Raw genomic sequence first — 20,421 nt, 5'->3', positions numbered from 1 at the left:
TTTAAGAACAACATGATAAATCCTCCTTTATCATTTTGAAAGTAGTTCTAAAGACTTCATCATAACATATGAGTTCTATTTTAGAAGATATATTCCTTATGATGAATCTGTCAAATAATATTTATTATTTTATAATTTATGTACTTATATGGAGCACAATTATCTACAACCTAGTTGATTGACCTTTGGATATATTTTCTAACAACTCTCACTTGGACTAAAGCCAATTAGATCGGTATCAAATATCCATCTTTCATTTTAAATCATTGAACTCTTTAGATCCAATTGCTCTAGTCAATGGATCGGTCAAGTTCTCCTTTCAGTTGATCTTCCTAAGGTTGGCTTTATTTCGATCTTATTAAAAAAGTTAATTATAATACAGAAAATATTTGGTTCTTAGATGGAATATCAATTTTTCAGCTTGAGCTATGGCTCCAGTACTACTGTCAATATAGCAAAACTGGATCATCAATGGAGGATGCCTCTCCATGCTCACTTATTAACTTTCATAACCAAATATCTTCTTAATCAGTATCAGATCCCATAAAGAACTCCATATCGCAAATAAAATTGGCTATTAACTATTGCATGGAACCTTTTCAGCATGTCATTCATCTTTTTAGGATAAAAATACAATCTGACACAACTTTATCATTCCCATCTGACTAAAAATTAGAATCAGTATTCCATGAGTTTTAAGTTAGATTCTCCATAAATGAGCCATTGGTCTTTAGTATTTCATAAATATTTAAGAATGGTTCTCATAACTTTCCAAATCTTTATGAAGAACAGAGATGACAACCAAGCTTTTATTCTCTATAATGTAGGGATGTTATTCTCAATTAAGAAAATTTCATCCAAACAGCACAAAGAATGGTTTTACAGAACTATTAGCCCATTTGTATATATAGAATTTTGTTTCATTCCTAACAAAGCCATATATTCAAAATATATATTCTAACTCTGAGAAGCTTGATTCAATCTGAATAGACTTGAGGATTGCCATAAGGAAACCGTCTTATCATAATCAACACTATAACTTTGATGAAATTTTTTTGGCAATCAGACAGAATTAATAGATCTCCATCTTTTTATCTGTGCTTCTTATCCATCTAAAATTCACTCACACCTTATGGGTCTTACCCCTACAGGTGAACCAACGAATGTCCATACATCATTGATCTTTATGAACTTCATTTCAGATTTACTGGCTTCAAGCCATTTCTCAATGTTAGATCTCTGTATTGCATCCATATAGGAGATCAAATCTCCATCTTGAATCTAGAAACTGAAGTATCTATTCGGTTGATACGATACTCTACTGTATCTATTCAAGGATGCTTTTACATCGGATTTCAGATTTGATCTAATCAACTCTGATTTTGTTAGTTTATGTCAAAGTTGGTTTTTCTACCTATCAAGCTTTATTAAGCTTGCTCTTAACGACATCAGTTCCTTCACCAAGAAAACTTCTTTTTCAAAAAGAATAGCTTAAGATTCATGAATATCTTATCTCCATCAGGAAGGTAGAAAAAATGTCCTTAGATGATATTTATCAGATCAAGATCCAAGCTAATCAATTAGTGAACATTTGACACAAATTTGACACCACAAATCCCAAGGTAAGAGAGTTTTGAATTACCCAAGTCCATATTTTATATGGAGTTTTAGTGATCGATTTGCTCGAAATATTCTCGAACATATATCAAGTAGTCTCTAAAACATGACCTCAAATAGATCAGCAAACCCCATAGGAGATCAAATCATATCTAATAAGATTCAATTCTCCTTTTCAGACATCTTTTTAAATAGTGATGTCTTAAGAGAGTTTCATTAAGAGAGAATCTAATTTTCTCCAAGATATGTTAAAATTTACTGTAAAGGTATTCACTTCATTAGTCAAATCGATAAATTTTAATACTCTTTGCAGTTCATTTTTCTACCTCATTACAGAATCATTTGAACATTTTAACTGATTCAAATTTATGCTTCATAAGCAAGACGCACCCATGCCAAGATAGGTCATCAGAGATTTTAATAAAGTAGTAAGCCCTCTCCTGGTATTAATGTTCGTGAGTGTAAATACGTCAATATGTACCATAACTTAGAACATCATTGATTTATTCATCCTTTTCAATAAAAGATGAATAAGTCAACTATACCAAAAATAGACTTCAATAATATTGTCTAATCTAGGATGCTAGTCAGATGTGTACTTTACACTAACAAGCTATGGTAATGAGTTTATGTCATTTTCAGTTGTCTATACATTATTGTAATATCATTTACAATGATATTACAATAATCATTCTTATTGACACCATCAATAAGATTGGACAAAAATGACAATCACTTAAAATGACATCTTTAGGATTGAAAATGTATTCGATGATTTCTAATGTTAAGACTGAAACAGACTTCTACGTCTTGTATTTAGGAGTCTCTTGCTATTTTCAAACCTTCTACTATCCTGAAGTCTTTTGTAACTATTTGCAAACATGACTTATACTATTGGTATCCCATACCTTAATAGTAGGATTACAAATAGAGAAACTTCAAGGAGTTATCACATAACATCTTGACCAGCAATAATTTGTTGATTTTTTTTAGGTTTGTTTGGGTTAGTCTGAGACTTCTTGATTAATTCTTTCAAAAACTATATTCAACTTCTGATACTGGCTATCAAAGTTAGGTCTGATAACCTTTTCACTGTCTAATAATGAACAGAGCAATAATTTTTCAGCCATTTCTAAAAAATGAATAATTGACCTTTAGTATATGAATTATTTTAAGTCTAAAGACTTGAACTTTAGTTTTAAGGTTCTCCCACTATTTTATATGAATTGGCAGCCTCTACTTCCAATCTGAAGAATTACTTTAATTTCTTAGCAAGAACTAGAATCCACACAGACTGTATCAGGCCCGAGTATGGCTCAGCCAACCCTAGTGCATCCATGGGTAGGTTCAAAATCAATTATTTTTTCAAATAATTTTTAGCAATCAGATTTTACCCCAGGCATTTTTTCAGCAGATGTGTGGTGCCTCCACTAAAAATTCTAGTTAGGTCCAACCATTAACATGACAACATCAAGTGTATCCAACAAAATAGATGTCTAGGCCTGAGTGTGGCTCGACCAATCTGAGCATTGGTCTGAAGGTACAATAAGATGATCATATAATAAATGATAATTCCAATACATAATAAACACCAGGCGTGTGGCATCTCCAATGCTTATTTGGGATATTGGACTCATTATCACGCACCTTAATAGGAGGCTATGATCTAGTTATCCCTATAACTAGCTCATTTTATGGACCTAATAATTTAGAAGATTTGATTAATATATGTTAGAGGACATCAATCGACCTACAAGTCATAATCCTTCCACTGATTTCACCAAGTCATGAGAAGGATTACTCACTAGTGGGTCCAACCGGCATGTCATAGATCCTCCCATTAACTTTATCAAGTCATGAGAAGGATTAGAGACAAGTTGGTCCAGGGTACCTAAATCAGTCATACTGATTAATCTTAACAACATGGGTCAGCTCGAGTCACCTAGTGATCTAATCAGCCTAATGACTCAGGCTCAACCTTCGAGCCTGAATAAAGGTCCATTTGATTTAATCAAAGACATAGACTCAATCAACTACAACTATTATTTTTGATCTAGAGTACTCTTGATCTAATCTAAATCAACTATTAGTTAGATTGGATCAACTACTCTTTTTAGTCCATTAAGTCTTTGATTCTAACCTTAGATCTAACCCAATTAAAAGGACCTAATTTAAGCTAACCCATGCCCCATATTTTATGTAATATTATTAGATCTTTAATCACAATTCTAGATCTAAAATATATTTCTTAATTCTTAATTAAGTATAGCATAAATATGGGTTAAGATTATGAAATAATTTCTTATGTAAACCTTTTACATTAAATCATAAAATCTTTTAGATCAAATCTAAATTTTCATGATTTTCAATCAAAGCAATTTTGATTAATTAAGATTAGATGTAACTAATTTCTTCGTAACTTATATCACATACAACAACACCTAGGGTTTCAAGATCTAAGATTTTGTAAGAAAGTAAGTTTTCTCTTTTTGCTTTCTTCTTCATGGGATCTCACAGTGGCGCCTCTACATGCCATGAAGAGCACCCCATTGAATGGAAAGAGAGGATCATATAACCCTACTTGTTCCTATGACCGAACGACCTAGTGATTATCCAATCCGAGTACTTTGCTACTCAAAATATCTAATATAATTTACATATCATATATGAAAAAATTTAGATCAAATCTAAATTGTATTAGATCTGATTTTATATTAGATCATATCTAAAATTAGATCAAAATACATCTCATGCATTGCTAAATCTAGATTTTAACTCTGCATGCATATATGTTTATGTCATAATGAACCTTGCTCTGATACCATTTGCAGGAAAGCGTGGTGGATGATGTGCATGTATTTTTAAAAAAATTTATAATGAAACATATATAGATTAATAATTTAATCTATAATATATGTAAAGATCAAATCTAAATCACCATACAGGATCTATGACATGAACTAATATACATGTATGTACATCTGAAATCTAAAATTCAGTAAGTATAAGATATATCTAATCTATATTTAGATCATATCTAAATATTGATTGAATATAAAACTTTATACCTGAATATGGGTAGCAGATCACTGCATCTAAAATCTATGATAGATAGTTCTTCATGATGCTTGGGAGCCACAACACGTCTGGCCTCTACAGGTATCCATACGAAGTCCTGTGCTGATTAATCTCTTTGAGAGTACTAGCTCGTAATGATACTATTCATTAGCTAATTTGAGAGGAATAAGATAGAATTGAAGAATAAAGAGACCCTCTCCTTTTCTTTCTGGATCTTGTATCTAATCTCTACAATAGAGATTAAGAGAAGAACCCTTTCTTCTCAATTTTTCATGCACAAGAGAGAACATTTCTCTCTTCCTTTCATGCCCTTGAAAATAACTTTTCTTCTCTAATTTTTAATGATAAAAATTAAATCAAATCTAATTTTTCATATTGAAAATCATATAAAATCTTGAGATCTAAAAAAATCTAAAAGAGAGATCCAAGAGAAGAATAATTTTTCTCTCTTCTTCTTCCTTTTTCTTCTTGATCTAGAACTCAAGGAAGTCCAAACACTCTACCAGATTTTTTTAATATTTTTTTTTTAAATTTTTATATTAAAAATTAGATCTAATTTAATTTTTATTTAAAAAAATAAAAAAAAAATCTAGAAGAAGAACTCTTTCTTCTTCAAGGCTGCGCACAAGAAAGAAGATCCATCTTTTTCCTTGATCTAAAACTTCAAGAATCTCCAAACCCAAACCAAATTTTTTTAATATTTATTTTCTACATCTATATGTTAAAAATTAGATCTAATCTAATTTTTATCTTAAAAAAATAAAAAAAATTAAAAGAAGAACTCCTTCTTCAAGACTGTACGTAAGAAAGAAGATCCTTTTTCTTTCTTGATCTTTCTCTTCTTGGGAAGAATTTTTTTTCTCTAATTTTTTACTGTATAACTAGCAAGGAAGCCTCTTTTTGATGCTAAAAAATTAGTAAGAAAAAATTTCAAAAATTTTTCAAGAAGGAAGGAGAAGAGAAGAGACAAGATGATTGAGATATGGGGCGTCCAAGAGATTGAGATATGGGGCGTCCAACTCTTGGACGCCCCCTTCTCTTTTCTTTTCCTTTTGGGTGACAAGAAAGATGGGAGGGATGCACCTTGTTCTTCATGGAAGAGAGGAGAAGGTACACACAAAAGGGCATGAAAGTTTTTTCATGAAAGGGAGGTGTGGCATGGAGATCTTAAATCACATGGATTGGTTGGGTTGAGTCCTATTCCAAATAAGATTCAAGATCTTGATCAATTTCTAACTAATTTTTAAACCCAATCCTAAATAACTTAAGAATTAATTATAACAAATTTGAAAGAAGAGTATCTTATAAGCCAATCGCAAGTGTGTTGCGATGAAATTTTTCTTTATAATTTTTTAACTCATGAAATGATATTTATTATTTGAGGTATTGATTCATTATATTAGCTGCATCTTATTATATATAAAATTATGATGAACCCTGAAAATTAGGATAATAATTTTAGGAGACATGAATGGGTCATGCTAGTGAGATCTAAAATTCTAATCTTAAATATTTCTGATCGTAGGAGCATTGAGTCGGGGATCAATGTTCCAGATAGACTGGCACATCCTATGTATGCTTGATGGAGAGGGTGGTAGATCTCACTAACCACTTGTGTGGGACACTAATACAAGGATGTGGGTATTCATTTAAAAAATGAGTTCACTGAATTGACTCGATGAAAGAGAACATCTTGTGAAAACTTTACTTGCATGTTAAAGATGGTTCTCTAAGTAAGAGTTGTGCAAGTGATCCTTAGACCTGAGACCACCATAGAATCTTGTGTACATGAACCCATATTTTGGTTCATACCAAGGCATGGCATTAAGATATGTACGGGATGTTCTGGATATGGTAGAGTATACATGGAGGTTATGAGTAGGTCAACATAGAATCGATCACTCCTAGTAAGAGAAGATCGCATCCTATGTATTCTTAATCTTAAATGACTTGAAAAAATTTTTTTGGTCAAAAATAGAAAGAAGATTAGAAAGAGTTTCTAATACTTCTTCATTAGAGTTATCATTGGTTAATTGAGAATCGATATGAATATGTATTTGAGTTTGACATGATTCCATACTCATGAACATATTCAAGGTGCAAGGATGATTGAAGGATTGAATTATATGGTAACTTATCACTGAAGGATATATTTAATATTTTTATTAAAATTTTATATCTTCTGAATAGTCATGATATATTACTAGATATCAATCTTGATTTATAGATTTTTGATCAAATTAAAGAGTTTAATTCGATCGCCAATTAGAAAGGATTATAATTATTGAACTCAGGTTAGCTCGATTGGACTTAAATCGATTAGCTTGAAATCTAATCAAATTTGATCAACTTATACTCAGATCTACTGCTAGTTAGATGTAAAACCCAATGGGTCACACATATATAGAAATTGGCCAAGGACCCTTTTGAAAAAGGTTGATTAGAATTTTAGATTCAATTAGGGCTCCGATAAGCATGCTAGCACGTGTGGAATCCTTGCTCCTTTGGAGGTCAATTTGATCTCATCCCTTGCTAATTAGCTAGTCCAATTTAGTGGGTATTTGGGTTAGATCATGCCACCTGGAAGCAGCCTAAATTAGGATGTCACATCCCATTTTAACACCAATTATGAAGAGTCCAAGTGGTGAAGGATTCTTGGTGCAAAACAGGTTTCGTGTACAAGTGTTGGCATGGGCAGAAGAAAAGAGTCCTTCTGGCATGGAATTAAGATGTGTGTGATAGCCCATATCACCCTTCATCTTTTGGTACACATCTTAAAGTATGAGATATATTTTTTTTGAAATTTTTGGGATGGAGAAAAATTGAAAAAAGGAAAGAAGTTTCGCACGTGCACGCAGAAGTGTCGCATCTCTCTGAGATTTGGAGAGTCATTCTCCTCATCAAATATTTTCAAAATAGAATAATTTTTGGTGATAACATTTTATATTTGACAAGATATTTTTGATAATTTTTTTTAAATTTTTTTAGACTTATCTGGATGCCAAACGGATGCCATAATTTTCTCCTCATGTCTGCACACGCGGTGATCAGACTTCACATGAAAGGATGTGAGAACATATCCATTTGTGAGAATTTTTATCTACTTATTATATGTTGTAGAATCAAGATTGAATTCTCTATCCACATGAATTTTTGAGAATTTTTTTGATTTGAGAAGAGATGCAAAAATATCTCTTCTCTGATCGCATGCGCAGAACAGGGTGCTGAGTTACCCAAGCTATATTCACCAAAAGTTCCATTCCCTTCAGCCCCAGAAGCCGATTCTTCCACTTTAAAATTACCTCCTCCAGAACTGAAATTATCCTTGGTCACATCTGAGTACACATGTTTAAAATCAAAAGACACCCTTTCAGCACCCATTACTTCAAACTTAACTCCTAACCCAAAAACTCAATTCATGAGCATTTTAGAAGAACAAATAGGAGAAATTCTCAACAAACAAGGGTCTGTGAATGGGTTTGTGAATTATCTTTCTAAAATTAAAAATAGAGATGTGAAATACTTTCTTAAGATTGGCAACAAACTACTGAAATTTATTATAGGCCATCTTTCTGAGATTGGCAATCCAAAACCATTGGAATTTGTCAATCCAATATTCGACACGAAATAGGTGAGAGAATCTTCATATGGTCTGGCTGAAGATGGTAAACTTAGTGCTTCCTAGGAGGCAACCCAGTTTTCAATTTCTGCTTTTGCCTTTGCTTTCTTTTGTATTTTATTTAGGATAATCGAGTCTTGCTTTGTGTCTTTTGTAGGGATCTGAAAATAATATTGGCTAAGTTGGGGAGAGAATCAATTTTGAAAAGACTTATGGATCAGGTGATATCTCTCCTTTTCTTTCTCTTTACATGCACCGTTGATTTTTCCTACTCCATTGAGGACAATATCGATTAAGTTGGGGGGGGATAATAAATTTTTTTTTAATTTTTTAAAGTCCTCAAGTAAGTTAGTATTTAGTATTTAAGCATCTGACTATACTTAAGAATTGAGTTAAATCAAGCATTTTTAAAAAAAAATTGATGTATAGATCAGAGAGTTTGTGAGATATTGAGGGATCAAGTATTAAGAAAACTCAATAAAGAGTTAAGTTTAGAACTTAAATAGTTTTCTTTGAGTATTTCTAAATTTTTTTTACCAGCATTAAAGGAGAGTTTACCTTTTATGGGTTTGTGTAGAGTAACTATATATTTCTTCATATATTTTAAAAAAAAAAAGAAAAAAAGTTTCCAAGTACTTCATGTTGAGTAACCGGGCTTCTTTGCCTAAGCAAGCATTGAGTTTCACGTCAAAAGGTATGAAGGGCAAAAAAGCTTTGTTGTAAAGCTAGTTTTAACTCGTAGCCTGTTTGATTCGAGCAAGTAGGTTCAAGGGGTATTTTATACCTAGTGCCCTAAAGCCATCTGATTTGGGAGTCATTGACTGAAAACTCGCTACATGGGTCAAACAGAAAGCTTAAGGGGTTAAGACACTCAATAGCGGTACAACATTAAAAAATAAAATAATAATAAAAAAAATAATCAATAAATGAAGGATAGAAGTAACAATATACTTGTCCATATGAAAGTTAATAATTTGGAGATAAAGGTAGAGATAACTTGGAAAAGTTCAGAAAAAGTTTAGTGTTCTTAGTTTAACTCTCATATTAACTAGTATTAATACCCCAATGATATATCTCATTTACACTCTACTGAATATCAATGGTCTTTTGAAAATTATTTGGTGAAATTCAAAACTTTAAGTTAAACAGTACTTAATTCTAAATTCTTTCTTTACTCGAGGACGAGCAAAGTTCAAGTTGGAGAGTGTGATAAGTAGTATATTTTTGTATTTATTGGAGGTATTTTTAGTAATTTATGGTCCTAACATCTTCTTAAAAATTCTAATTTCATAAATTTATTGAATTTTTTTAAAAAATAAAGTGATTTTGAAAAAAAATATGAAATTAGATATATTTATAAAAAAATAGATGTTAATTTAATTGAACAATTTAAGAACCAAAATGAAGAGAAATTTTTGAAGAATTTAATGCATATTTTTTTCAATTTTTTAGGAAAAAATCAAAGCAAAAATGGAGCTAAAATATTCTAAAAAAAAAATAAAGAAAATAGCCTCCGGTGTACGGTGGACCGGTCGGTCGGTCCACAGAGCCAGGGCGTGGTCCACAGGAATAGTTACGCGGTCAACAGGCGCAGTTGACAGTGAGAATAAGATCTTGGATGTGATCCAATGGCTGAGATTCAATCCGACCCAGATCCGATGGTTTAGACTCGATGCCGACTTTGAATAGGACTCTTTTGTGCGATCCGACGGCCCAGAAGCAATCCATCATGCGATCCAATGGTTGTTATCGCTCCCGACTGTGTTAAAGACTCTTTTGTGCGATCCGACGGCCAAAACTTCATCAGAACCCAGATCGGATGGCTGACATTTGATCCGACCCTGATAAGGATTATAACTCTGATTTTTGAGCAGATCTGGACAGTCTGAAGCTGATCCGACGGCCAGGAATATTTCTAAGGAGATTTATACGATTTCTAAGGGTTTTAGGACTCCTTTTCCTATCAAAAAATCTTGAAAAATTCATTTATAAATAGGGGGTCTGGGAATAAGCTTTGGGGAGTAGAAAAATTGAGTAGAGAGTGTAAAAAAAAAGAAAAAAAAAATAAAATAACTTTAGGGATCCAAGGAAAAGAAGGAGAAAAGCTGGTTCGCTCTACATAGTACGACGGAAGATGGAGAGGTCATCAACCATCTTCCCGATGAGGCTTGGCTGATCAACTTCAGATCCTTGTTATAATTTTATTTTTATTTTATTTTATTATTTTTTTTAAATTTCTTGTACTTGAATTTCAACTTCAATTAATGCAAAATTTATTTTTCTGCACTTTAAATTCCTGTCTTTTATTTTTTTTGCACATAGATGCTAGGATCTAATTAGTAGATCTTAGTACCAATTTATTTTTATGCTTTTTAAATTTTTATTATTTATTTTTATTGCAAGTAGATGCTAGGATCTAGTTAGTAGATCTTAGTATCCGATTTATTTTTCATACTTTTAATTTTTGTTTCCGACTTAAATTGCTTTCTCTAAAATTTTATTTTCTTTTTGTAAAATCAAAGATTTCAAATCAAAATCCTACTTTCTCTATAGATTCGACCCGACTCACTACTTTCTACATATTTTTAATTTTTATTGAAGTCAGAATTTGATTGATAATCACGGTGTCTTAACGACAGCTTCTTGATCCTATCAATTTTTGGCACCATTGCCGGGGAAGGTACCAATTTTAATGTTTGATTTCTTTAATTTTCTTGTGACTATTGCTTACTAACTTTTTTTATCTTTTTGTAGAAAAAAATTTAAAAATTCAAAAATTCAAAAAAAAAAGGGGAGATAGAAAGCTTCCAAGTTGGTGAGATCAATCCTAACCCTAACCTTAACTATTTTTTTTTAGTATTAATTACTATTTTTTTTAATTAATCTAAAATTCATCCACATAAACCTAATAAAAATTGCATGACAAGAGTAGAAACTTAATTTTTAGGAGCATTCATCATTGTAGATTTATTTTTGGTGATCGCTGGAGATAAGGTAAGCTTTCAAGTTTTATTAGCTTCATGCATCTAATTTAGTTGCATAGAACTCCTTATTTGAAATTGGTTGTGCATATTCATCTCAAATTAATTTAAGGACAACACCCATAACAAGATAAGGTGGAGATTTCATCACCCTTCTTTGGCCCAAAAACAACCAACCAGCATCCCACATTAACCCAAACCTAACTAAAATCAAGTAGACATTGACCCCTAGGATCAATTGAGTTTAGTTTGAGAAAAGTGGTGAAGTCAAGTGCAAAGTAAGTTCGAACTCATCCCTGAAACTAGTGTCTAAGGCTAGAGGTTACAAAGGCTCTGCCTAAGTGGACTCGTGATTATTTAATTGGTTCCGTTAGCTTATCTGGCCAATTCAATTGGTGTTTAAGGCAAGCAATGGGGGGAACCCCACGATCTCACCTCTTATCTGGCTAGTTGAAAAAAGTGAGAACAAACCCAATTTGTATCTAGACTAAGCCACTCTACATCAAACTGTTAGGTCTAAGAAACCCATAGGTGTCTAGGTTTAACTATTAGCTAACTTGATTGCAATTAACATTTAACCACAACTAATTCTTCTCATCTTACGTCTTTAGGTCTAAGATTTTTCTTAAGGATCTCACCTTTAAAACATTTTTCTTTCTTTCTTTTCTCTTCTTTTTCTCCTCCTTCTTCTTAAAAAAAAAAAAAATTCTCAACAACACACATAATAGGGTTTGCACTAATACATGCACGGTATAATTTTTTCTGACCTAGTTGAACCTAATTCTGAAATTGAATGACTGATCCATGCTAAACATGATAATCAAATGGCTAGAAATTCTAAGAACCACCTAGGTAGTGAAGGAACCAGATCTAGGGTTTCAGGGTTAGATCTTGAAACTTTTTCAAGATCATACAGCGGAAGACTAAAATAAATTAAAATTTATTTTCTAAAACTAGAGAATCCCTAGATCTAAGATCCTATTACATGATTATTACATGGCATTAAATCAAAAATTAAAATATATAAATAAAGCATGAACTACATGTTGATCATATCAACATGTTTCTATACTACATCTAATGTATGTATTAAACAATAGATCAGATCTATTACCTTGCAAGTTAGACGCTCTAACCTCGCTGATCCGGGCTTAAGGATGATGTTGCAAGCCGCACACGCGTCCGGCCTCTAGGAGTCGTCCACACGAGCCCACGAATCTCGATCAGAAGTCCTGCTTTAGGAAATCAGCACAGTATGCTAGTACTGCGCTGATCCTTCTTTGATGGTTGATCAGGTACCTCCTTCTTCTTGATTTGGACTCTTCCAAAGATGAAAAGTAGAAGGAGGAGTTTCAGATCTGAGACGCTCTCAGGAAACTCAAGATGGAAGGAGGAAAGATATGAAAATAAAAACCCTAGAAGAAGACCCTCTTCTTCTTCACGTTTTTCTCTCTAATTTTTGGATGGCAGAAAGGTCTCTTAGAAAACTATCTCCCCTTCAAAATTTCACAAAGAAACTCGTCTTATATAGAGAGATATGATAGAGTCCTTGTCTAGGTCAAACACCTAGTCAAGGCTTATCCAAACATGGCAAGTTAAGGGACGCCCAACTCTTGAGCACCTCCTCCATATTTTCGTGCATGGATCATCAGAAAAGGGTGTACAATGTAAACCCTAAAAGCCATGAAAATTCCAAAAAAAATTTGGATAAATTCGGTGCAAAATTGAAAGAGTTTTGGATTTCTAAAACTCTATCTCATAGAATTCGAAATCCAAACTTATTCCTTTTAGATTTGATCCAAATCACCTTCCATGTAAGAAAGAAGAGAAGAGACCTTTTGTGAACGTGAGAGAGATCTGGGAGAGGGCTTTTGTCGCACAAAATAAGTAGAGATTGGCGTTGAATTAAGAGAGAGGGCGTGGAGAAGGCTTATGTGGCGCAAGGTGGAATCCTAGTCCTACTAGGATTCTGTCTCATAACTTATTTTAATTTGGTTTCCCAAACCAAATCAAATCAAAATTAGATCAACCCAATTAAAATAGGTCTTAACCTAATTAAGAACTTAATTTAATCAGATTAAATTAGATTTAAATCTGATTTAATTTTCTAATCAAATTAGAAATTAGATTGACCCAAGTCCTAGTTGAACTAGGACTAGTCTTTCCTTGCACTTGGCTTATCCAATAAACCAATTGGATTTGATCCAATCAAGCCCAAATCAAATCTAATTAAATCATATTTAATTAGACTTAATCTCAGCCCATTGGCTTAATCAAATTAAGCCAATTAGCAATCAAATTGCTAATCGATCCTCCTGTAACACTTGCACTGGGTTAAATGTCAATCGTATTGATTATTTAACCCTATAATGATTCTTAATCGTTGATCAACCATCCGATCGGATCATGAACTCTAATGTGTGTGACCTCATAGGTCCGAACCTAAGCCGGTAGCATAGGAATAAATTTCTATACCAATCGAAGTGACCATCTAGCAATGATACCCGACGACCGGATAGGTCGAATGTGTAGAACAACATCCTTAGAACCCATGCGGATATAGTTTTCATATAATTCATCCCCTTGACCAAAATGATCATAGGACACCCCAGAGCTCAACTGTCAACTCTGATCAGGTTGTCCACATTGTATTTCAAAATATCAAATCTATCTGATGGATTACCCTGGCCAAGGTTTTGCTAAATTGAAATACAGCGACTCATTCTTCTCCAACTCTTGGAGTGGTCAATCCCATCTCGATTACACTCTGACTTCGCAAGTACTTGACTGTGCCCAGAAGCCTTCCATCCCTGAATTAGAAATTCAGTTAGTCCAGTACCAAAGCACAGTGAGTTGCTTGCAAGTCACTGAGGTGATCTCAAGTCTAAGGGACACTTATACCTATATCCCATCGGAGACATTCTCGACAGCAGAATGCTCTGGAGTTGGTCACATTCAATGACGATGTACCCTTACATCTCACCTGTATGCCATACCAGTGTCTCCACACTCCTTGGTTAAGAGGACAACCAACCCATATGGCCTACAGCGACCTATGCTTGATAGAAGCTGTCGTCCTTATTAATAGCCTATCATTTGGTCATGAACAGTTTTAAGGACTAATCGATAAATCCTCTCTTTATCGAACTTAAATAGTCCTAAGGACTTCATCATAACAACGGAGTTCAGTAGAAGATGAAAGCTTATGATGAAAATGCCAAATATATTTTATTTATTAACAAATCAATTACAATACTTGGTTGCTCAACCGTCAACAGCTTGACGATTGGCTTTTTGGGACACATTTCCCAACAACTCCCACTTGTCCTAAAGCCACTCGGCACAGTATCTAATACCCATCTTCGACTTATGGTTGTCGAACTCCTTTATTGCCAGGGCTTTAGTGAAGGGGTCGGCTAGGTTCTCCTTTCCGTCGATCTTCTGAAGGTCGACGTCACCTCGATCCACGATCTCTCGGATCAGGTGGAAGCGGTGCAAGATGTTCTTCGTCCGCTGATGTGCTTTGGGTTTCTTCACCTGAGCTATGGCACCAGTGCTGTCGCAGTAGAGCAGGACTGGACCATCGAGGGAGGGTGCTACTTCGAGCTCAGTGATGGATTTCCTCAGCCACACAACTTCCTTTGCAGCATCCGATGCTGCGATGTACTCCGCTTCACAAACAGAGTCCGCCACAGTATGCTGCTTGAAACTCTTCCAGCAGATGGCTCCATCATTCAGAGTAAAGATATAACCCGACACGCTCCTACTGTCATCATGGTCAGATTGGAAGCTGGAGTCTGTGAACCCCACAAGTTTCAGATCTGACTCGCCATAAACCAACCATTGGTCCTTAGTATTTCTCAAATACTTAAGGATGGCTTTAACCACTTTCCAGTGATCTTCTCCAGGATCAGATTGGTATCTACTCACTACTCCTAGTGAGTATGCCACATCTGGTCTTGTACATGTCATGGCGTACATGATAGATCCCACGGCTGAAGCATATGGGACTCTACTCATACGCTCTCTCTCTTCAGGAGTTGTCGGACAATCCTTCTTAGAGAGAGAAATTCCTTGGCCTATCGGTAGATAGCCCTTCTTGGAATTCTCCATGCTGAACCTCTTCAGCACAGTATCTATGTACATGGACTGGGATAACCCAAGCATCCTTTTAGATCTATCCCTATAGATCTTCATCCCTAGGATGTAGGATGCTTCACCCAAGTCCTTCATGGAGAACTGTGATGACAACCAAACTTTTATTCCCTGTAGTGCGGAGATGTCATTCCCGATTAAGAGAATGTTATCCACGTACAAGACAAGGAATACCACAACTAGACCATTTGCCCATTTATAGATGCAGGGATCTTCTCCATTCTTAATGAAGCCATACGTTTTGATCACCTTATCAAAACGCATGATCCAACTCCGAGAAGCTTGCTTCAATCCATAAATGGATCTCTGAAGCTTGCACACCTTGGACTCATCTGTGGATGTAAACCCTTCAGGTTGTATCATATACACCTCTTCAGTCAGCTCTCCATTCAGAAAAGCTGTCTTTACATCCATCTGCCAGATCTCATAATCCAGATGGACAGCTATTGCAAGCATTATCCGAATAGATTTGAGCATTGCCACAGGGGAAAACATCTCGTCATAGTCAATACCATAACGTTGACGATACCCCTTGGCAACCAGACGGGCTTTATAGGTCTCCACCTTTCCGTCTGCGCCCCTCTTCCTTTTGAAGACCCATTTACACCCAATGGGTTTAACCCCTTCAGGTGGGTCAACCAATGTCCATACATCGTTGACCTTCATGGACTCTATTTCGGATTTCATGGCTTCAAGCCATTTCTCGAAATCAGGTCTCTGCATAGCATCCATATAGGTGATCGGATCCTCATTATTCTCATCAAGTTTGATGGGATCACCGTCCCGGACCAAGAAACCGTAGTATCTGTCCGGCTGATGCGGTACTCTACCGGATCGCCTTAATGGTGCAGGTATATTGGGCTCTGGATCTGATCTAATCATATCCGACTCAGGTTCAGCTATTGGTGTCGGTCCTTCTACCTGTTGAACTTTATCAAGTTCAACCTTAGAGGCAACGGTTCCTTCACCAAGGAATTCCTTTTCTAAAAAGATTGCCTTAAGGCTGACGAACACCTTTTGTTCATCAGCATGGTAGAAAAAATATCCTTTTGCCTCTTTGGGGTACCCTATGAATGAGCATTTGTCAGACCTAGGTCCAAGTTTGTCTGTGACTAATTGTTTGATATAGGCCGGGCACCCCCAGACCCTAAGGTGTGAAAGTGCTGGCTTACGTCCTATCCATATCTCATATGGAGTCTTAATTACAGACTTACTTGGAACCCTATTTAATAGATAACAAGCCGATTCGAGTGCATATCCCCAGAAGGATATCGGCAAGCTAGCAAAACCCATCATGGATCAGACCATGTCTAACAGAGTCCGATTCCTCCTTTCAGACACACCATTATGCTGTGGTGTTCCTGGAGGAGTCCATTGGGAGAGAATCCCATTCTCTCCTAGATATGTGAGAAATTCACTAGAAAGGTATTCTCCTCCTCGATCAGATCGAAGAGTTTTAATACTCTTCCCAGTTTGTTTTTCTACTTCACTTCGGAATCGTTTGAACATTTCAAATGAATCCGACTTATGTTTCATCAGATAGACATATCTATATAGGTATAGGTCATCCGTGAAAGCTATGAAGTAGAAATATCCACCTCTAGCACTGGTGCTCATGGGCCCACATACATCAGTATGTACTAGGCTTAAGAGCTCAGTAGCTCTCTCACCTTTTCCAGTAAAAGGTGACTTGGTCATTTTATCAAGAAGACAGAACTCACAGGTTGGAAGTGATTCACAATCACTGACTTTGAGGATTCCCTCTTGAGTCAACCTATTTATTCTGTTCTTATTTATATGACCTAGCCTCCAATGCCATAAGTAGATATTTGACACACTATCTAATCTAGGGTGCTTGCCAGTAGAATAGACTCTTATCAGGCTTGATCTTTTTGGTCTGGCTCTGCACAGATGTCCCAGCCTGAACTTGCACCTTCTTGACTTTCTTCTTCTTGTTCTTCTTTTCTTTCTCAAAGGGTCGAGAACCAGAAGATGAACCTCCCACTGAGTTCACTGAGTTCACCGACTCCTTGAGGAGTTGGTGATCCTTCTCAAAGTTCTGAAGCAACCCCATTAACCCATGGTAGTTTACTTCAGGCTTTGTCATTCTATAATGAGTGAGGAATGGGAGACAAGACTTGGGCAGCGAGTTCAGTATTGCATCTTTCCCAAGCTGCTCATGCAAAGGAAAGCCGAGCTTGCTCAATCGTTCCATCAGCTCGATCATGTACAATACATGATCAGTGATAGAGACTCCATCCCGTATTTTGGCGTTGAAGATGGCACAACTAGTCTTGTGCCTCTCTACGTGATCGGGTGTGCCAAAGGCATCCTCCAACACTTGAAGCATGTCCTTTGGCTGAGCCGTCTCGAATCTGTGACTGAACTCGTCGCTCATAGCAGCCAGCATGATACAGCGCACCGTGGTCCGGTCACTGAGCCACTTCTGGTAAGTGTCTCTGACTGTTCCACGTGCATTGACAGCTGGCTCCTCAGGTGCAGGATCCATTATCACATATAGGATCCGTTCATGCTCCAGGACTATCTTCAACTTTCGGTACCAGCTACCGAAGTTGGGTCCCACCAACTTATCATTGTCCAACAATGATCGGAGCGATAGGGAAGTGACCATATTTGCACAAAGGAGAACCATAACCTAATTAGTAATTGATTCATTAAACCTAAAGATTTGGACTTTAATCAAAAGGTTTCTCCCACTATTTTATTCGAATTGGTAGCCTCTACCTTCAATTCGAGGAATTACCCTAATTCCTTATCGGGTACTAGAATCCACTTAGACTGCACACAAGCCCAACTTTGGTTGGCCAACCCATGTACATCTAAGGGTAGGTTCATAACCAATTGTTTCTCTAAACAATTTTTAGTAATTTTAATTTTGCCCCAGAAACCTAATCAGTAGGCTTTGGCCTCCACTGTAAGGATCCAGTTAGGTCCAACCATTAACATGATCATACTTGGTGTATCTAACCAATGAATGATTAAGCCCAACTTTGGTTGGCTCACCTAACCACCATTAGAGAGATACTTCCAAGTCATCATATGATGAGTGATAATTCCATTAGTCAACAAGCACCAGGCCTTTGGGTCTGCAATGATTATTGAGTTCATGGACTCATTATCAAACACCTTAATGGGAGGCTATGACTCAGTTATCTCCATAACTTTATCATTTTATGGACCTAATAATTTTAGAGGATTTAAATAATATAGAGGGTGAGGTCAGATGAACCAGCTTATCATGATCCTCCCACTGGCTTCACCAAGTCAGCTTAAGGGAGACCATTAAAAGGGATGGTCTAGGAGCACCTAAATCAGTCACACTGATTTACCTAGCTGACATGGGTCAGCTCGAATAGTCAAGTGATCCGATCAAAACATAATTTCACCAAGAGGCCAGGTAAGTTCGATCAGTGGGAGGGTCTGCCAAAGCTTGCCTTAGACACCATCATGAATGGCCAGGTAAGCGGGCTCCCAATTAAAAACCACCGGTCTGGTTTACCTTAGACACCAACTGGTTTAATTAGTTTCGATTAGATCAACCTAACAGTTCGTGCTAGACCGCTTAGCCAAGAATCAAGTCCATTTGGTTCTCATTAAAGACATGGACTTGACCAACTACAACTATTGTAATTGATCTAGAGAATCCTTGACCTAATCTAAGACAACAATTGATTAGATTTAGTCAATTCTCTAATTAAGTCCATCTTTAATCTAACCATAGGTCTAACCCAATTAATGGACCTAATTACCACTAACCCATTAACCCAATGTGTTATGATTTGTGTCTTAGGTTCTTCCAATTCACAATCCTAGAACCTAATCAAACAACTTCTTAATTCTTAATTAAGTTTTGGGCTGAGGGTTGGGTTCGGCTTTTCAAAAAATCATTTTCATATTTGTAAAACAATTTTACAATATGATTCTACCAATCATATTGCATGTTTGATTCATAATCAAGATGCAAGTGAAATAAACATGAAACTACTTTAGATCTAATCTAAACAGGTTCATGTAATTGAAACAATTTCAACTTTAAATAATTCTTTGCATAAAAATTATTAACAAAGAGATTTTATTTCAGATTTAAACATCTTTTAAATCTAATAAATCATAAATTTAATCTAGATCATATCTAACAAATTTATGATTAAAGATAGATCTACACAAACTAGGACGACCTTTGCACTGTAAGGGGTAAACCTTACAGCAGGACAACTTTGCAGTTTGTGATTGATCTAAAATTTTAATTTCAGATTTAATAATCAGATTATAAATTAGATCTAATCTAAAAAATAATCTAAGCATGTATAGATAATCATGTAATAAAGAACCTAGGCCTCTGATACCAATTGAAGGAACCAGATCTAGGGTTTCAGGGTTAGATCTTGAAACTTTTTCAAGATCATACAGCGGAAGACTAAAATAAATTAAAATTTATTTTCTAAACTAGAGAATCCCTAGATCTAAGATCCTATACATGATTATTACATGGCATTAAATCAAAATTAAAATATATAAATAAAGCATGAACTACATGTTGATCATATCAACATGTTTCTAACTAGCTACATCTAATGTATGTATTAAATAATAGATCAGATCTATTACCTTGCAAGTTAGATGCTCTAACCTCGCTGATCCGGGCTTAAGGATGATGTTGCAAGCCGCACACGCGTCCGGCCTCTAGGAGTCGTCCACACGAGCCCACGAATCTCGATCAGAAGTCCTGCTTCAGGAAATCAGCACAGTATGCTAGTACTGCGCTGATCCTTCTTTGATGGTTGATCAGGTGCCTCCTTCTTCTTGATTTGGACTCTCCAAAGATGAAGAAAGTAGAAGGAGGAGTTTCAGATCTGAGACGCTCTCAGGAAAACTCAAGATGGAAGGAGGAAAGATATGAAAAAAAAAACCCTAGAAGAAGACCCTCTTCTTCTTCACGTTTTTTTCTCT

This window comes from Elaeis guineensis, chromosome 14, assembly GCF_000442705.2.
Source record: "Elaeis guineensis isolate ETL-2024a chromosome 14, EG11, whole genome shotgun sequence".
Taxonomy (NCBI): domain Eukaryota; kingdom Viridiplantae; phylum Streptophyta; class Magnoliopsida; order Arecales; family Arecaceae; genus Elaeis; species Elaeis guineensis.
Note: the sequence above shows the minus strand (reverse complement) of the source record.